General features: G+C 43.9%; 1 protein-coding gene across 3 annotated transcripts in view; it reads right to left on the bottom strand.

The window, feature by feature from the left end:
- SSX2IP (SSX family member 2 interacting protein) overlaps nucleotides 1-18,634 on the bottom strand; it is a 56,878-nt gene extending 38,244 nt beyond the window's left edge. For 2 of the 3 annotated variants that reach the window (XM_079777371.1, XM_079777369.1), the window contains exon 1: nucleotides 18,521-18,634. The gene's annotated coding sequence lies outside the window, so the exon portion shown is untranslated. Of the gene's footprint in view, nucleotides 1-18,247; nucleotides 18,377-18,520 lie in introns of those variants that run through there. The other variant, XM_079777370.1, reaches the window with a different exon arrangement.
- Nucleotides 18,635-19,527: the final 893 nt, after the last annotated feature.

Raw genomic sequence — 19,527 nt, 5'->3', positions numbered from 1 at the left:
TTCTTGTTGCTCTCTTTCTAACTCTTTGAGTTGTAGGGTTAGGTAATTTATTATCATTGTTTCTTGTTTTTTGCAGTAGGCTTGTAGAGCTATGAACTTTCCTCTCAAGACTGCTTTCGCTGTGTCCCATAGATTTTGGATTGTTGTGTTTCCATTGTCATTTGTTGCCATGATGTTTTTTATTTCTTTGATCTCTCTGGTGACCCAGTCATTGTTTAATAGCATGCTGTATAGTCTCCATGTGTTTGATTTTTTTTGTAGTTGATTTCCAGTTTTATGCCACTGTGATCTGAGAAGATGCTTGATATGATATGAAAAATAAAATTATTAAAACTAAGTCTTTAAACATTAGTCCTATCTTATAAATCCTCCTATATAATAAAAGCCTAATATGAAAATTGCCCCCTTGACTGGGAGTTCAACTGCTCGCTATGATGTGCGCTGACCACAAGGGGGCGGGGTGGTTCATGACGGGCGTCGGTGACGTGGCACTGGCAGTGGGCGGTAGTGGAGGCGCTGCCGGCCCCGATGGGCCTCAACGAGAGCGGGACCGCAGTGGGATGGTGGAGCAGGTGAGCGGGTGGCGCCAGGCCAACACGGGTGCGAGCAGGAGCCTGATCGCCCCGCCAATTGCCCCGCAGACGTGATTGGCGGCAGGGGGTGGGGCCGCTGCCTGGCTCCCAGGTGCTGAGGGAGCCGGGGGGGGGGGGGGGCCCAGCCCTGTTTGAGCACCTTACAGGCAGGATGGTGGAGCAGGTGAGGGGATGGCTCCAGGCCAAGGTGTGGTGCCAGATGGGCTGCGAGGCTGGGGGCATAAGCTGGGGCCCGATCCCCCCAGGCCACCCCAAGGGACCCCACCCATGCACGAATTTGTGCACCGGGCCTCTAGTTTAGTTATAAAACTTGAGACTGTAGTTATCAGCATACTTTAATAGGTGTTATTATTTTTAAGAATCAAATTATGATTATTTAAAAAATTAATATCATCTTCTACTATAATTTTATTCCAAAGGTGACTCTATATAGTTTTTAATTTCATTACAAATGCCTCTGTTACCTTAAATAAAATCCCAATTCAGACATGCATATCAGAATAGAAACACAATAAAATTTCAACCTCTAGAAAAATCTATTTTACAAATTTAAAATCTAAATGATTTCATCTGAGTGGCATAATTTAATAGTATATCTATTTTCCACAGAAATAAATTATTCATAAATAAAATTTTAATATATATCTGAACAGTTGAGACTCAAAATCTGGTATTCCCTTAATCACCTGTCCCCTTGCTGAGCTTGTGGCCATGAGGAGGATTGAGGTTGGAAAGGCCAGTGCAAACAGCGCAAGCCTCACAGGCCTGGGTCAGACAGACTGCGGTCACATCCTGACCAAGTCTCTCTGAGCCAGTTTCCTCACTTGGAAAACAGAGTGATACGATCTACTTTGTAGCGTGGTTGAGGGTACATAATGAGGTAATGGGTAAAAAACTAAGCACAGTGTACCTAGGACACAGGGGGCTGATTTAACATGTGCTAGGTGCTGTTCTAAATGCTCTGCATATATTATGGAAGTCAATCCTCACAACCACCCTGTGTATTACAGTATTTCCTTTTTACAGATAAGGAATTGAGGACAGAAGGTATGTAATTTGCCCAAGTCCTAGAGCCGGCAAGTGGCAGAGCTAGGGATATTCCCCACCCCAGACTCCAGAACCCATTCTCTTAATCATCACGTGCTGTGGCTTCAGTGGATGCGAGGCTCAGGAAGCAAAATTTCTTCTTCACATTTTTAAAACAAAATGTGCACAAGGTCTTCCCGACTGCATGTTTAACCAATGAGATTCTACTTAATTTTAACAATAGAAACAAAATTTATTTTGTTCCATTTACTTGGAACAAGTTAAAGCATATAAAAACATACAGTAACTCATTCAATCTCAAAATACCTCAAACAGTTATTTTCCCCCTCCTACAAATGAGGAAACTGAGACCCAGAGAGTTTTCTTGCCCAAGGTGACATAGCTAGAATGTGACAAAGCCAAGAGTCAAACCATGGCAGTCAGCACATTTAATGATCACACCCTGCTGGCTTTAATGTAGGAGAGAGGGGAATATACAATATGTGAGCTGCTTTTTCAATTGAACACACACACAGGTACTCACTTCTCTACAACCTCACTTTGAGACTAAATTACAATCAGACAGTAACTATTCCAACTGAGTAACTGGAATATGAACTGTATAAAAGGAGACAAAACATTAAATTCAAATAAGCAACTCAAAGAAAGCCAAATTGCCAAGCTGCCCCCCAAACTACCATTCCCTTCTCTTTTTGCTTCCAGACACTTTGCATTACCCTATTACAGTACAGATCTAACTAAAATGAAATCCCCTTCTCCACCTAAACTGAGTTTCTGGTCAGCGGGCCTGTCATTGTACTGTTTGTACCCTGCTTTATTATGAGATATCATTATTGACCCATGGCAGGAACCCAATAAAGTTTGCTGAATGAATGTCAATGAAGTTCAATGACATATTAGTGGAAAACATGCTACTGTAATATTATGATAAACAAGAATCAACTCTTTAGCCATGCTGAAACTTACAAGGGCTTTTTAAAAATTTTGAATTTAACCCTTTGCACTCGCTTGCTTTTTTCTCGATTCCTTTATTCTACTCGGGATTTAATTTTTTAAATACCCCAGATTTTACAAAGCGCGACAGTAGAATAAAAAACTGGAGTTTCTTTTCATACAAACTTATTTATTTGGATTTTTTTATATTTCAAATTATTGATACATTCAAAGAGTAATTTTAATCTCGACATCCGAGTGCAAAAGGTTAATAGGGTGACATTGGTTCACAAAATCATACAGGTTTCAAATGTACAAATCAAAACATCATCTGCACATTGCATTTTGCACCAATCACCTCAAGCAAAGTCTCTTTCAGTCCCCATTCCCACCCCACTTTGCCCACCTCCACCTACCCCCAACCCCTTTTCCCTCTGGCTATCACCACACTGTTCGAATCTTGACTGGTGCCAGCTTAGAAAAACAGAAAGGTGATTCAAGAGCATGGCAATTTACAGACAGTATAACTATTTCAAATTCTTCCACGGCAGAGGTAAGAACAGCAGCAATCATACTCTTACATGAGAATTACTAAGAAAAAGAACAAAAAAGAAACACTGTTTTTAAATCTAGTTTACTTTGTAAAGTTGAAAGTCAGCTAAGTCCAAATAAAATAAAAACCAAAAGCCATTTACTGATATTTCATTCCTAAAATAAGTAACAGATAACAAAATCTATTAAAGGACATGGAAATAACAAAGAAACTTAAACAGTATTCGTTAATCTGTTCCGTAATAGTTTAACCAGCTTTCTGTAATAGTTTTCAATGTTTAGCCCAAATTCAATCACTGGTTATAGTCCTCAAACTGCAGTTCCATGACCAGGAGCATCAACAGCACCTAGGAACTTGTTAAAAATACAAACTCCCAAGTCCTACTTCAGACCTACAGATTCAGCAACTCTGGGGGTGGAACCCCCAAAACAGTATTTTAACAGACTCTCATGTGATTCTGATGCATAAAGTTTGAGAACATGGTTGCATGGTTGTAGTCTATAGATTGTGGTTCAGTCTAAGTTAGTATTCTGTTTATGTAGTTTACATTACAGAATGCCAAAAGGGTATTCTTTTCTAAGGGTGCTATAGAATGGATTCCAATAATAATTTAAGTGTTCCAAAGTACTAAATGAAGGTTGAAAATGAAAGTCCTAGGGAACACCTGGCTACGGCTTATTAAATACTAGAGGCCTGGTGCACAGATTCGTGCACCAGTGGGGTCCCTCAGCCTGCCTGGCCTGTATCCTCTTGCAAACTGGGACCCCTCAGGGGATGTCTGATAGCCAGTTTCGGCCCAATCCCCGCAGGCCCTATCCAGATAGGAGGGAGCCCGATCCCCACAGGCCCGATCCAGACAGGAGGGAGCCCAATTCCCACAGGCCTAATCCCCACAGGCCTGATCCCTGCAGCCCGATCCCCGCAGGCCCAATCCTGATCCCCATAGGCCTGATCCCCGCAAGTCTGATCCAGACAGGAGGAAGCCTGATCCCCACAGGCCTGATCCCGATCCCCACAGGCCTGATTCCCGCAGGCCTGAACCAGACAGGAGGGAGCCTGATCCTGTGTGTTGAGCATCTGTCTCCTGGTGGTAGTGTGCATCATAGCGACTGGTGAATTAGGCTTTTATATATAAGGCCCATTGCACAAAGAGATTCATGCAATAGGCCTTCCTTCCCCTGGCTGCCGGCACCGGTTTTCCTCTGGCACCCAGGACCCAGGCCTTGGCTCTGGCCGCCACCTTGTCTTTGCTCTGGGCAGAGTGCCGCTCCTGTAGCTCCTTCCGCCCCCTGCCTTCCCCCTCATAGCAGGCGTCCAGCCCCGCCCGGCCACTCCGTGCCTGCGAGCATGCTGCCCAGAGGCCTGGAGAGGGCCACCGTCATCTTTGTTGGGTTAATTTTCATACTCACTCCTGATTGGCTGGTGGGCGTAGCGAAGTGACAATTTGCATGTTTCTCTTTTATTAGAGTGTGTGTGTGTGTGTGTCTGTGCATATATATATATATATATGTGTGTGTGTGTGTATATATATCCTCTCTAATAAAATGGTAATATGCAAATTAACCATCACTCCGCTACATAAGCCACGCCCACCAGCCAATCAGGGTGAGTATGCAAATTAACCCCAATCCAAGATGGCTACAGCCACAGAGAGCAAGGTTTCCCAGGTAACAGAGCAAGCCAAGCTTTCCATAGCCCTTGCAGGCCTAAGCCTCCACTCAAGCTACAAAGTTTCAATTATAGAAGGTAAACAAATTCAAACAAATGGCGGCAGAATGGAGCTTGAGAGAGCAGGCCAGGGTTGCCGCCGGCAACAGGGGAAGCAAAGCTTTCCGCACACCCTGGCCGGGCTCACCCGCTTAAGGCTACAAAGTTTCAATTGTAGAAGGTGAATTAACTGCCAAAGAAATGGCTGCTGCCCCAGGCTACAAAGTTTCAATTGTAGAAGGAAAATAAATTCCAGATACCAGGGCCTCCCCTTGGGTTGCCAGGAGGCGTGGCCGGCCTGCAAACCACCACAGGCCCCTCACTCAGGCCACCCCACACCCCAAGGGAACCCCCACCCTTATCTGTTACACCCTTCAGGGCAAACCAGCTGGCCCACACCCGTGCACCAGGCCTCTATCCTATCTAATAAAAGAGTAATATACAGATTGATCATCACTGCAACACACAATATAGCTGCCCCCATGTGGTCAAAGATCCTGCCCCCATGTGGACACAAGATGGCCACTACAAGATGGCCAGCAGGAGAGGGCAGTTGGGAGGCACCCGGCCTGCAAGGGAGGGCAGTTGTGAGGGACCAGGCCTGCAAGGAAGGGCAGTTGAGAGGGACCAGGCTTGCAAGGGAGGGCAGTTGGAGGTGATCAACCCTGCAGGAGAGGGCAGTTAGGGGTGACCAGGCTGGCAGAGGAGGGAAGTTAGGGGCAAAGAGGCTGGCAGGGGAGTGGTTAGGGGGTGATCAGGCTGGCAGGCAGAAGTGGTTAGGGGCAATCAGGAAGGCAGGCAGGCGAGCAGTTGGGAGCCAGCAGTCCTGGATTGTGAGAGGGATGTCCGACTGCCCGTTTAGGCCCGATCCTGGGGTGGGATCGGGCCTAAACGGGCAGTCGGACATCCCTCCAGGAGTCCCAGATTGGAGAGGGTACAGGCTGGGCTGAAGGACAACCCCCCGCCGTGCACGAATTTCGTGCACCGGGCTTCTAGTATGTATATATATGTGTGTATATATGTGTATATATGTGTATATATATATATACATACACACACACACACACACACACACACACACACACACATATATATATATATATACATATATAGAATAGAGGCCTGGTGTACGAAATTTGTGCACTCGGGAGGGTCCCTCAGCCCAGCCTGCGCCCTCTCGCAGTCCAGGAGCCCACGGGGGATGGCCTAAGCTGTCAGTCGGACATCCTTAGCGCTGCCGCGGAGGCTCCTGCCACTGCTGCTATGCTCACCAGCTGTGAGCCGGCTTCTGGATGAGTGGCACTCCTCCTGTGGGAGCACACTGACCACCAGGGGCAGCTCTTGCATTGAGCATCTGCCCCCAGGTGGTCAGTGCACGTCATAGTGAGCAGTTGAGTGGCCTTATCATATTAGCATATTATGCTTTGATTGGTTGAATGGATGACCAGACACTTAGGATATTAGGCTTTTATTATATAGGACTAGTGGCCCAGTGCACGAATTTGTGCACACTGAAAGGGAATTAGAGGAAATATTTTAATATTGCTATTTGCCCTTTCTCTATAAGTGTTAGAGATGAAAGAAAATTAGTAAAAAGTATATGAAAATAATATATAAATTAATAAACAGTAATAACATGATATAACAACAAAGACATGATATAAAAACAAAAACATGATATGAAAACAACAAAAATATGATATGAAAACAACAAAAACATGAAAACAATAAAAACATTATATAAAAACATTGATACAAACAATGGCTGATAAACTGATTAAACTTATTCTAATATCTCCCTGTATACATTAAAAGTGAAAACACTTTCAGATTGCTTGACTAATTTCCCTTGTGATGAAGTATTTACAACTTTAACTTTAACGTCACACGCTCTTCAAACTTGAGAGAAAGCAACATATAACAGACCATGTCCGAAAATGGGTTCAGGTAGGAATATTCCTACTCTATCTAGAGTTTGTCCTTGTGATTTATTAAGTCATCGCAAATGCTGGCATCATGGCAAACTGTCTTCGAATTAATTTAAATGGGAGACCAGTGTCAGATGGGGACAAATCAATTCTTGGAATCAGAACAACCTCTCCTTCTGAAGATCCTGTTAATACTTCAGCTTCAATAATGTTAGGTCACAATCTTTTGATAATAAATCTAGTACCATTACAAAGACCCCCACTTACTAAGATTTCTCAGTAGCATGATGATTGCACCCACTTTCAATTTTAACTTATGACACGGCATTCCTGAAGGAGCAATACTATTAAGAAATTTGATGAGAAATTTTTCCTTTTCAGCATCATCTGTTGAGTCAATGGAATCATCACTCAAATATGTGTGAAAATCTCCACCAAGTATATCCAAAATTTCGTCATTTAATTTTTGAATGTGCTCATTTTTTGGACCAAGAATCGCATGTTTAGATATACTTTAATATTATCTATAGATATAGTATTTCCAAAGATAATAGATCCGTTACAAATCATTGCACAGGGGATTTCAATAATATCCATTCCTAAATGCAAACTGCTATCAATTTTGCCATCTCCAAGTTTTACTAACCATTCACTATAAGCAGAATCTTCTGATCTCATATTTGCTTTAAGATACAACTTTCTGAAACATCCCCAAACATTACAGTACTTTAAACTAATTTGTATTATGGCTGATCGCATAGCATGCGGTACAATACTGAGACATTGTCAAAAATTCCCTCCCAGAAGAACTTTCCCACCAAATGCAACATTCAAATTAATAATTTCTCTTAGTAACCTATCTATGGCGTTTATAGCATGACTGGATGCCATGGTGCATTCATCAACAATGAGAAGTTGGGCCTTTTTAATGGTTTTAGCAACTTCACTCTTTAGAGAGTCTAGAAATTGAAGTTTCATTTAATGGAATTGGTAATTTATATTGGAAATGAAAGGTTCTTCCACTGAGAAGTAAATTTGCAGCAATTCCTGTAGATGCTGTGCGTAAAACAGTACCACCATGACCTCTAATATAATGTATTAAAACTTTATAAAGATATGTTTTTCCACTACCTCCTGGACCATCCAAGAAAAAGCATTTGGGGTGTACAGTTTGATCTTCGATGGCTGAAGTTATAGTCTGAAAGGCTGCCAACAGTTCATCATTCAGAGAATTTATCAAAAACCTCTGCCTGTTGTCGCTTGTACGATCATCACATGTATTTGTATTCGTTAATAAAGGATAGTCTGGAAGTTTGAAATGTGAACATTTCATTCCATGCAATGTGAATACCTCTTGAATTTCATTAAGGGCATGCATTTCACAGTTCACACAGGGACCTTCTCTTCTTTTGTAATTTCCAACAAAAATCTTCAATAAAATGAGATTCTCATCCCATAATTTGTCTGCATCAGAAGGACATCCAAACACACATATATATGCAAAAAGTTGCTGCAATTGTTTGGGCATATTAAGGATGAGCTCATCATCAATTGTATCTTTCCAGATAGTGTCGTAGATTAATAATCCTTGATGTTTAGCAGCTTCACGAAATGTATCACAAATTACACCTCCTACAGTTCGCAGATCATCAAAACTTAACGCACCTTTTACATGCAGAAGCAAAAGTCTAAGGTCATATGGTTCTGGTTCTCTAAAGGTCACAGTGAACAGTCTACCTAATGCTTTATTCCCACCCTTTTGGCATTTTTGTCCACAAAGAATTATTAAACACATAATGTTGTGGAATCTCCCAATAATTATGCACATCAGAATCTTCTCTATTCAATAACAACCAAGCCATCAAAGTCAAGTTATGCCTTTTAGCTCTATCTATAACTTCAGCAAAATCATCAGTATGAAAATACAAATTCTGTTCATTTGGCAAATGAATAGCTAATCTTGTGATTGCATGAGATTGGTCATGCATTCGCATTGCAAAAAGTCTTCAAACAGCCTCAGGAGCGCTCACATACCTGGAGTCAATGAAGTCCTGTACTTCGTCATGATTGATATTTTTTTTCAGAAATTTGAATATTTGCACAATCGTGCCCTTTATAGATGTATTTAAATATTTGACACTTTTAATCAATGTGCAGACTTCAATATTTATATGAGTTTTACTTAAGGCACAAATACAGGTTATAAGGGACAATCCAAGTATTATCAACAACTTTATTTCCAATAGACATGGTGATACCAGATCTTCGTTTGTATTTGGGATATCCATCAATATTTCCAATGGTTGCACTTTGAAATTCTTTCAGATATCCCTTTGAACATTTTCCATTTCCCATACATGGGCTATTTGGATTTTGTATTCCACATGTACCATATTTGATTTTACAATCTGAAAAATTCGAGGACTCTGGTCTTTATCCAGAATTTTTGCCTTAACTATATAGTCAATGTCATCTTCTGCTCGTAATTTGGATTCACTATATAATATCAATAATACGTGAGCGTGAGGCAGTCCACGTTTCTGAAATTCAATGACATGAATTTTAGCTATTACTTTGCCAAATAAATGGAATTTACATATATCATTTAAAAGAGCATTCAGCTTAATATTAAAAACTCTTGGCTACCAAGTCAGGTCTGTTTTCAACTTTTTGCCAGTGTTTTAAATTGTTTATAATATCTGCCCATTTGGGGTTATGAATAAATTGGGCTTACCATACTTTATTACAATTGCCACAGCATCCTGATATCGCTGCTGCATATTTCTGGGACTAGCCTCAAAAGATGATGGAAGTATTATCATTTTACTAATTGGCACATTGTCATTTTCAGATCCAGATGTGAGATAATCAATCAAACCACTATATTTTTCAACTTTCAACTTAGATTGGTTTGCTTTAATGAAATTTATCCAATTGGCTTCCAATTTTGAATTTGAATTGGCAATATACTGTTGAGTTAATTTTCCTGCATTTAAAATAGGATTGAACATGTCCCTCACAGAGAGATGAAATCTATAATACTGCATTTGTGTGACTTGTGTCCTTACATTTCGTCTAGTATTATTGTCAATTACACTGTTGTCTCTGAGTCTTAATGCAATATCCATTCCCCAGCCTTTTTCACCATGTGGAAAAAGAATAAGATATGTCATGGTATCTAATGTAGGAAACAGGATACTGATTTGTTTCATTTTAGTGGCATTCAGATTATTGGAATCTGGTTTACAATGAATGAGCAAGTCCCTTTCAAAAGAAGGTTCTCCATCTTCGTTTCTGAATATGACGGCAACCTCAGTTACATGGGGAGAATTATATCTACCTGGATCACTATTATGATCATACTTAATCGCCATTGTTACTTCCGTGGGAGCAATACTTTTCGCTGCTGCTTCAGATTGGGCTTCCTTTTCTACCATATGTAGCATCTAGTATGATTTTGTTAATTCATTTATTACATGCATGAGGTTGTTGATGTTGATCATGAGTCTTTCTGAGCAACCTTGGTTTTCTGGAATAGGGCTAATCTTTTACTCGTCGCTTCAGCCACATCTAAAATATACAGTTGAGCAAACTTCCGAGAAACACCATCCAAAGGATGTAAAGTTCCGGTATGATGATAAACTTGTCCGTGTATTCTAAAACAGTATGGCCCATATCCTGATGGTGATGCAATATTTGCACCCACTGAAGCAAAAGCAAAAGAACTATTTATTGAACTAATATTTTCCATGAAACTTTTACTATCAGAATCTTTATCATTAATTTTTTAAAATATGCCAGGTATCCTGAAAAATGTGTATCATTTGGACAAACTTTACCTTTGCTACAACATCAGGTAAATTTTCCATCAGATGGTTTTTCATCGGAGAAATTTAGTGATGGTCAAAATTGACATGTAACAGTCATTCCACCACAACTATGTTCGATAATTGCATCCTCATTTACTTCATTTTCACTGTGAAGGCGGTTCCTACCAGTATTGGTAGTACTTGTTGATGGCTGTTCTTTAGACACAATCTGTCGACGACAATGGTTTCTTTTGGCTTCAGAGGCACGTTGTGCCAATAGTTGGTCTTCAGACATATTCTGTTTACCGGGGGAGGGATGGGTAGAATCAGGCTCCCTCCTCCCTCCTGTCAGGGTCAGGAGTGGGGGGGTGGAGGTGGGGGGGGGCAGTTGGGGGCGGGGCTAGAGGGGGAGGGGCCTATCAGGGCTTACCTTCCCCTGGCTGCTGGCAGCGGGCCCCGCCCCCGCCAATGCCACTGCTTGCCATCTGTGTGGCACCACCCCCCCGCTTCCACTAGTTGCCTCCCTTTGCGGGGTGATAGCTGGCCGGCCCTGCCCACCGACCACAGCGTCGCTGGCCGGTGGCCTGGGCCTCCCTCTGTGGGGCAATGGATTGTGGAGCCCCCAGATTGATGCCCAGCAGAGGGAGGCCCCGCCCACCACCACAGTGCCGCAGGTTGGGTAGCCTGGGCCTCCCTATTTTAGGCAATCGATGGGGGGCTCCACAATCCATCGCGGGGCACAGGGAGGCCCTGCCCACTTAGCCAGGGCTCTGCCATTGGTCGCTGCCCACAGGGAGGCCCTGCCCACCTGGCCTGGGCTCTGCCATTGATCACCGCCCACAGGGAGGCCCTGCCCATTGGCTGGGGCTCCGCCATTGATAGCTGCCCACAAGGAGGCCCTGCCCACCCTGCCGAGGCTCTATGATTGGCCCTCACAGCTGTGGTGGCTTGCCTCAGCCGTTGCGGGGGGGCTTACCTCGGCCCTCGAAGCCCCAGCTTCGTCCGGAAGGTTGTCCGGAAGGTTGTCCGGAAGGTCATTTGGCTATCTGGTCTAATTAGCATATTAAGCTTTTATTATTATAGATTGGAGGGTGGGGAGAACCTTTGAAAAACAGTATGGCAGCTGAAATTCATATATCCTATTCATATATTCTACAACCTAGCCAGTCCATTTTTAGGTATAAATCCAAAAAAAACCTCTTGCATGTGTACACCAGGAGATGTGAACATAAGAAGCAGCCCTCTTCACAATAGCAAACTAGCACAAGAGCATAACCCTGGAAGCAACCACACACCCCTCAAAAGGAAAATGGTGAGACTATGGTATTTCTGCAAAACGGAATGTCATGCAGCAGATAGAAAATTTCAGTGACATTCAATATAGATGAACCTCAGCAATATAATTTTAAGTGAATTAAAGTATTATAAAGTGGAAAATGTCTCAAAAGATAGGGCATGTAACATACACTTTTAATTGTATAGTATATATGGAAAACTTAAAGATCCAATAAAAATATATTTTAAAGGCTACCAAGTAAATGATGAATATAGGATTCAGTAAATAGTTGCCTCAGGTTAGGGAAGCAGGAAAAAGGGAAGAAGGGGCCCAGCTGGTTATATCAAGGTTACTGTCAAGGTCTTAGCTTTATTAGGTGGTGCCTATCCTATATAATAAGAGAAGAATTTGCTAATTATCCATTACGCCGTGAGGCATAACGACCGGATCACAGATCTGCAGGAGGGTGGGGCAGCGAACTACAAGTGGGCGGTGGAGAGCTACAGGACGGGGCAGGGCAACAAGCAAGCAGGAGGCAGAGAGCTACAGGAGGGGGCAGGGCACCAAGCTATGAGAGGGAATGGGGGAGCTACAGGAGGGCGGGGCAGCGGGCGGAGAGCTACAGGAGGGGGCAGGGCACCAAGCTATGAGAGGGAATGGGGGGGAGCTATAGGAGGGCAGCAGCGACCTACTGCCGCACAGATTCGTACGCAGGGCTACTAGTCCTATATAATAAATAGTTAATATGCTAATTAGACTGGACAGCAGAACAACCTTCCAGAACGACCAGGGGGTGTGGCCATGGGACTGCAAGGCAGCCGGGGCTGTGATGGCTGAGCCCCTTGCATGAATTTTGTGCATCAGGCCTCTAGTTATATTATTAAAACTAAATAAATGGACCAATTATGAGACTGTGTCATGAGCCAAGAGCCAATGACCCTCCCTCCTCACAAGTATAAAAACAAGCAGTTTGGGCTCGTTTCAGAGGATCCATGAAGCAACCACAAATTTGCAAAGAACTCCTGTACTAGCTAACTATGTGGAACTGGAGGAGAGAAAAAATCACCACCTTGAGCCTCTATGGCAGCGAGATGTGGCTCATCAGCTATGTAATTTATCCTTACATTGGCCCTAGTATGAAGTAGATATAACACTACTTTATTGATGGAAGAATATGAGGCTCAGAGAGATTAGTTAACTCATCCAGATACAAACTGGGAAGGCAGGTATAAAAACCCAGCTATTTAATCTGGAAGGTAAGAATAAAAACTAGATACTTACGATTCCAAAGCCTCACCGACCCTGGCCTCCTCTTGACACTCAACAAGTATCCAGAGCAAGTGATATAAATTTTCCAAACCCATCTCCTCATTAAAAAATAATACATTTGATGATGGTTTGTATTTATTGAAGATTTATTTTATATGCTAGATCCTATATTTTGAAAACTTGCATATAGAATAGAAAGAGTAATGCTGAAGGTGCCATCTTTTAGACAGGAAAGCACAATAACCAGATTACAATCAACTGGCAATAGACTGACTAACCCAAGACTGGGACCTTTATAACCCAGACCACTAACTCGCAGGTAAAATGCACATGCAATGACTGGTACCCATCTTGGTTATAGTATCTTCTGGCCACTCAAACTCTCTACATAATTTTATGTAGTGCTACAACTTTTAAAACAATATTCATCTAGTAGTCTCCTTCCACCTTAATGTTTCCAAAATGGGCTCCATTTTCAGTAGTCTCCCCCCCCCCAAAAAAAAAAAATATTATAGCAAACTGGGCAGCTGATGTTCAGGCACGGCTCACTGACTTAGCCAGTAACAACGAAGAAAGTGAAGGACAGATAAATACTTCAGAAGCTAAATCAAAGGGGAGGCATTTATTCTTCATGTAAAAATCTGTCTTTGGTACCAGACAGAAAAATAGTGTCACTTAGATAAAGAGAATAGAGGAGTAAGGTTCATAAAACTGGGTTTGGTTAAGTGTATAAAGATAATGAGCTCCATGTAGAATTCACTGAGTTTAGAGATGCTGCCATGAGACATTCAAATGGGGATTAAACTAGGGCCTGAAGGTCAATAGACATCAAGGCAGATTTAGCATACATGTGGTAGTTACATCCATACAGAAAAAAGGGGAAGCAGAAAGAACACCTAGAGAACATCAACATGTAACAGGTGAGTGAAGGTGACCTAGATATAAGAAATAAAAATAGAGAGGTGGGCAGGCTTTAGGAAAGCCATGGGAAAAAAGTTTTAAAGAGGAGGGAATGATGAACAAGCAACAAATGCCATAGAAAGGGCAAGATCTAAATAGAAAAAATATGTTGGATTTGGAGATTAGTGACTTTATGATAAAGCTGAGGTGTAAAAATGGAAATGAGATTCAGAGAAGTGATCAGCAAATAAGATAAAGAGACAATAAACAAAGATCATTTGTTCAGAAGTTTAGTTTAACAAAATGTTAAACTAAACATTTTGGCTTCTCTGAATGTAGAGGCTTTATCAGATGCTCATGGATAGATCCACTAGAGACAAAAAGTTCTTATTCAATTATAGCATTTTATATCCAATAGAAATATAAAGTGCTCAGTAAATGTAAGCTATTTTCCCAAGCACTATTCTAGATATTACTATATCTTACCTAATCATCACAACCCTATGAAGTAGTTATTATTATCCCTAATATACCGATGAGACAACCAAGACACAAAGAAGATACTGGCAAGTAGTAACTTATCCAAGGTCCCTTAACTAGTAGTGGTGGTCAAGCCCAAAACTTCACTCACAGAGTTAAGAGGGCAATATATGAAGTAAGGGTTAATACATGAACTGTAAATGTTAGTTAAGATTGCACTGATTGTTAAACTAGCTGCAGTTTAATTTCTATTTAAGAACTATTTTTAATTTGAATTTCTGCCTTCTCTCATGTCAGAATCCTACACTGCTAGGATCTGATATTTTTATGCTCTTATGGCACTCAGATTCTGCACTGCATTATAATTGTGTTATCTCTCCTACTGAATTGCAAGTTGCTTGAAAATGGGGCTCTTATTTATCCTTGCATCTCTATTCCCCCCCAATCTTAAAAGCAGACAATACTAGACTTACCATGGTCACTTCACAATATGTATACACATATTGAATCATTGTTATATACCTGAAATTAATGTTGTCAATTATTCCTCAATAAAAAAATACAAAAACAAACAAAAAGGTACTAAATAAAGGTTGGTTATATGAATAATCATTTTTGCCTTTTTAAAAGTTTTTAATTGCTGTGTAGGGTTGTTGTCTCTGAAATATTACTTAGGTTGTCTATGTTCAGAACACCTTTGGATCATTCCAATTACTGGTTTTGATGCAAATACTTCTAAAGCAAACATAATTCCCTTGGATAAAACCTTTTATAGATTCCCTATCATCTACTGGTCAAAGGTCGTACCACTTTGTGTGGGTCAGTGATAAGATTTTCCAACCTTATCACTAACCCACCACACCTGGATCTAACTATCAAACCACCTGTACTTCCCCAAGGGTACAGAACATGCCACTATGTGTTCAACAGGTGAACTACGACACCACCTCCTCCATCTCCATCAGGACAGAACTGAAATTCTTTTCTAAAGCCTTCCCATACTTGCAATTTTCACTTTCTGTTTTGCTCTCTCCCTTACTACACTATAAATTTCCTAAAACAAACTTTCTACAAGGCAACACTCATCATATTTATCCTCAGGTCTGGCAAGAAGAGGCTTAGTGTTTAATAAATATTTATTAAAAGAACTAGAGGCCCGGTGCACAGAATTCATGCACGGGGTGAGGGGTAGGGAGGCTCAGCCCGGTCTGCACCCTCTTGCAATCCGGGACCCCTCAGGGGATGTCCAACTGCTGGTTTAGGCCTGATCCCTGCCAAAGACATCCCTCTAGCAATCTGGGACCACTGGCTCCTAACCGCTCACCTGCCTGCCTGATCGCCCCTAACCACTCTGCCTGCCTGCCTGGTTGCCCCTAACCGCCTCTGCCTTGGCCCCCGCCACCATGGCTTTGTCCGGAAGGACATCCAGAATGGCGTCGGAAGGTCATTCGGCTGTCAGATCTAATTAGCATATTATGCTTTTATTATTATAAGTTATTAATGCATAATTCAGTAAATCTGTTGGTGCTATATAATACTAACCCACTATCAAAAGTAAAATTTTAGGTAGTTTTCCATTTTCAATAATGAATGGTGCACTTTTCTATTTTATCTCAATCTATAGATTCATGAATTCAAGACAACTTGTACCTTCATTAGCAGCTAGCCATGATCATCACCAAAGACACAAAACAGACCCACAGAGTATCAAAACCTCTCTGTGACCTGGTCAAACCAGTAAGGCATATATATTCACTGGCAAATTATATGGGGAAAAATCACTTAAAAAGCTTTGAAATTGCTCCAATTTAAGCATGTGAAATGAATTAAAATTACACACTTCTGGGCAGGTATCTTTCTCATATTTTTATCTCTAGGTGCATACTACATAGAAGATACTCAAATGTCTCCTTTTATAAAAATTGTGTCATACCCAGCCCTAGCCAGTTTGGCTCAATGGATAGAACATCAGCCTGGGGACTGAAGGGTCCCGGGTTCGATTCTGGTCAAGGGCCCATGCCCGGGTTGCAGGCTCGATCCCCAGTAGAGGGCATACAGAAGGCAGCCGATCAATGATTCTCTCTCATCATTGATGTTTCTATTCCTCTCCTCCTCTCCCTTCCTCTCTGAAATCAATAAAAAAAATATATTAAACACACACACACAAAACAAAAAAACTTGTGCCATCCCAAGATAGCTATGTCAGGATTTTGGATAGGCCAAGGATATAATATGATTTCGTGTTGGCCTTGAGGCCTTTGGCAAGTCATCTGAACAATTAACATTTTAGTTTTCTCATATAACACCTCAGTGTGTTTGGAACATAGTATTCTTTAGCAAGTCTTGTCATAAGGTACAATGTGTTATGAAGAGATCTTCACATTTCATCCTAGAATAACTAAGTCCTTACAGTTATCTTCAAGCTGCTTCACTCATGTTACTTAACCCTTGGGCTTCATTATCTTCATTGTGCACATGGGGAAAGAGAAGTGGAAGGAAGGATATAAAGTGACTTGGCTGAAAAGACCCACCGAGCCAGTCACTTAAAAGAGCCTTCATTTTAACTACCAGTTCCCTCATCCTCTTTTCAAAGAACCATTTTGTGAAACTTTCACTGACAGCAGGCAGAACAGAGTGTCAAATTAAGTATTAGCTTTTACCTGTTTAGTCTGAATGAATAACCTAAGCTTCCTAGACCTTAAAGTTAAGATAGTTCTAGGATTGGATGGATAAAGTTTTGCTGACTGAATCCAAGTTCATATAAGTCTAAATTTCAAGATAGCTTGACCTAAATTTTAACTGTAAAGGCATTTTTGTTCTCTCTCTCCAGGTCTCTCATTCTTTCCAAATTTTCTTCAGTATCCTTTTAAATGTGTTAAGTCATACCCTACCTTTCCAGGTCAGGGTCAAGGCTGCCAGAATTTTCTTCTACCTAAACAGGGAAGCAATCCCTCCCCAGTCTGAAGGATCCCAAGGCACCCATCAACTCACATCACACTTTAGACCTAGCCTCCAATCTGAATTGTTGGGGAAGCCCAGCATTTTCTAATTCCAGGACCTCCCCCCTCCCCCCCTTTTTACACTGCTGAGCCACCCTCGGAGGAGGGCCTCTTGGAATCCTCACCCCATTATTGAGTCCAGAAAAGGGAAATGGCAATTCCGCTCAGATTCAACAAGAACTCTATCAGCGTTGCAAGTAATGATGAATTAGCAATCATAAACTCGGGCCCTGAAGTGAGGTAATCATCTAAAGATTCCCGTATCACACGTGCTGAGGGCACATTATTTAGCAGATTCCATTTCCTGGGCCCAAATGACTTGCATAACTGGGCGATCAGCACAGGCTCCGAAGGGGGCTGGGAGCTCCTAATTCAGTTTACTCTGCTTCACTATAAAATTCTACACCGAAATATTCTCCCACAGGCCTGCCCCCTTATGATGTAAGTTCTTCCCCTAGACACTGAACTACCATCGGGGTGCTCTTCCTCTGCAGCGGCCGCGGGCCACCCAGAAACTCAATTCTAACCACAACTCGCGGGGCTCGAGCTGGCAAATCCCCCAGCCCCGCACGCCCCGCAGCCTCTGCCGGCACCGCAACCCCAAATTGGCCATCCCGTCCTCCCCCCCCCCGCCCCCCACGTCCCCGCGTCGCTCATCACTCCACGCCAGGCTCCACCCTCTCTCCATCCTGGAGCGGGTGCAGGCACAGCCCTGCAGCCGCCGGCGGGAGCGGTCCCCGAGCGGGCACCTACCTCCCACCTCCACCTCCGGGGCGCGGCCGGGGGTGGGGGTCAACGCTCGCCCGCTCCTCCAACGGCCCAAACCGCCGCGCCGGTCAGTGCGCAGGGAAGCGGGGCACCGAGCCAGGTGTCGACGCTCACCTCCGCGCCACCCCCACCCCCCCACCCCCACCCCACCCCCCCGCGAGCGCCGACCCCCGGCCGGTTGGCCCCCGACCCTGCCGGTGCCGTCGCCCCTCCGCAGGCGGGCGCGTCACTATCCCCGCCGCGGGGCGAGGCTCTCACCGTCACGTCCCCGAGAGCCGCGGGGAGACACCGCTCGGCGTCCCAGTCTGGACCGCGCCGCCCCGAGGGCCCGCAGAGGCGCGCGGCACGCGGCGGCCCCGCCTCTGCCTCCGGCTCCCGCCTGCCCCGGCCCCGCGGGCCCCGCTCCGCCCCTCGCGGCCGCGTCCCCGCCTCGGCAGGTTCGCCAGGTTCCCACCCCGCCCCCGCGCCGCCGCGCCGCGGGCTCGGCCACCTCCCATTGGCTCCGCTCGTTGCTGAGCGACGAACAAGCACCGCCGGCATTGGTCCGGTGGGGGCCGGGCGTCTCCTCCCCGCCTCCGAAAACACCCCGAGAAAAGAAAACCTCGTCCGCGGAGCCGCGCGGGATGCGGGCGCAGCTGCGGCCGCGGCACCTGTTCCGCCGCCCTGTGATTCACCCCGCCCGGCTCCGCTCCCTGCCCCTCCTCCCGCCCGCAGGGCTCGGGGGCCCGTGGGGGGGAAGGGGGTGGTGGTTGCGTTCGAGCACGTGTTTCGGGCCCCAGTGAACCCCAACACGCACACGAGGAGCAAAAGTGAAGCTCCCCGAAGAGCCACGTGCGCTGGTAAAAGTGGAGAAATAAACCCAACAGCAGCCGGCACCCAGAATTAGGTCAGACCCAGGGGAGAGGAGTTTCAAGCGTCGGGGACCGTGGATGCAAACAACCCCAACCACCGGGAGAAACTTACGTGTAAAATTAAGGCACAGAAAATGACCTAGGCGGGAGACGACGGGAAGACTTAAGAAATGGCACTTATGGTCTCGAAGTTTATGTAGAAATGTCTCCCACCCACCCAGCAAACTATGTGAAAAGAACATGTATGCCTGCTGCCACCGTAGCCGGGGTCCGGCCGGCTCCTCCCCCGTCCCCTGTTCCATGTCAGGCTGAAGAGGGGCCTGCGAAAGGAAAGATCAGATGGGGAATCACAGGCATATGAGGAGAGTTATAAACACAAAGATGTACTTTGATGGAGTGTGTATGTGTGTGTGT

The sequence above is a fragment of the Cnephaeus nilssonii genome (genome assembly GCF_951640355.1).
Source record: "Cnephaeus nilssonii genome assembly, chromosome: 7".
Classification (NCBI taxonomy): domain Eukaryota; kingdom Metazoa; phylum Chordata; class Mammalia; order Chiroptera; family Vespertilionidae; genus Cnephaeus; species Cnephaeus nilssonii.
This window is presented reverse-complemented; position numbering and strand designations above follow the sequence as displayed.